Source organism: Aphanomyces invadans (assembly GCF_000520115.1).
Source record: "Aphanomyces invadans strain NJM9701 unplaced genomic scaffold supercont1.72, whole genome shotgun sequence".
Taxonomy (NCBI): Eukaryota; Oomycota; class Saprolegniomycetes; order Saprolegniales; family Verrucalvaceae; genus Aphanomyces; species Aphanomyces invadans.
In genome coordinates, this window is record NW_008580217.1 from 91,595 (window position 1) to 93,057 (window position 1,463).

The following is a 1,463-nucleotide window of genomic DNA, read 5'->3' on the forward strand; positions in this document are numbered from 1 at the left end:
AAAAAGAGTGCTCCGGTGGGAAAGCAACCGCGCTCATATAACGAAGAAAGCTAGTAATCCTGCTACCGCATCGCAAAAGAACTCACGCCTCATCGGCACTGCAACTACGCTGGCTAAAGAGCACGAAGAACAAATTGTCAAGTGGATAAACGATCTTCGTTCAGATGGAATTCCTGTGAGTCGTTTCCTACTGCAATGTAAAGCGCTAGAAGTAGCAAAAGACGTTGGGCTCAAGGAACACGAGTTCAAAGCTAGCCAACCATGGATTACGAGTTTTATGAAGCGCTGGAAGCTAACTATGCGAGCGAAGACAAGATCTGGGCAGTCCAACCTAGAACGCGGTCAAGCAGCGTTGACAGAGTTCAGCAACCGCATACGTAACTTGATCGCAACCGAAGACATTGAAGTAATCTACAATGCGGATCAGACAGGAATCACACTACGAGTACATTCCAAAAACAACAACTGATGGTGCGGGGTCAAAGACCGTGTGGATTCGTTGTTCGGGGCTCGAGAAGGACCGTATCACGGCGATGCTGCTGGCCGACACCAAGGGCACAAAATAACCCATGTTTTTGGTCCTAAAGTCAAAAGCGTCAAAGATCAAAGAGAAAGTGGTTGAGAACCTGACACAACGAAACGGCTTTGGGCCTGTCGTGTGGCCCGAATTCCAAGAGCTCCACGAACGGTATCCCTCACGCTTGTACGGCAACCCTACGGCATGGTGAAACTGTAAAATTTCCAAAGATTTCCTGACTTACCATTTTGGCCATCGCAAAGGCCATGCATGACCTCAAGAAAATCTTGCTTCTATGGGACAATTTTTGTGCTCTTTTTTGTGACGATGTGGTTGCCTGTGCAGCAACAATGAATGTCATCCTGGAAAAGATTCCGCCAACATTTGCCTGGATGTGCCAACCAGCGGAATTTGCGTGGATGAAACCAATGAAGACTGCAATGCGCGAGCGCTGGGTGACCTATTTGCGGTATGAAATCGAAAACTACAAAAATGACGAAGGCACCTTTCAACTGCGCCCGCCGTCACGATTTGACTTGGTTGAGTGGGTAAACGAAGCATGGGAGGCCCTTCCGAAGGCTACAATCGTCCGTGGGTTTGTCAAATGCAACTTGATCGATGTTGAGAAGAACGTACCCAGCGAGGCAGTTCAAAGTGCCAACGAAAACCGCCAAGCAACCGATGACATTGCCTCGCTCCTGCAACAAATGGACATCCATGATGTTCGCTATGATGAAGTCGTTGATACTTTCGACGACTCAATATTGGCACCGACTATGAATAGCTGCCTAGATACCACATTAGTGAACGAGTTTGAGAGTGAGATACTGTATGTGATGCATCTAACCTGTTGCTTGTCATCACCTTTGCTTCTTCCATGTTCACATTCTCACGCGCGACGCCTTGCACACCCATGGAGAGACACGAGTGCCGGTATCCGGTGCAG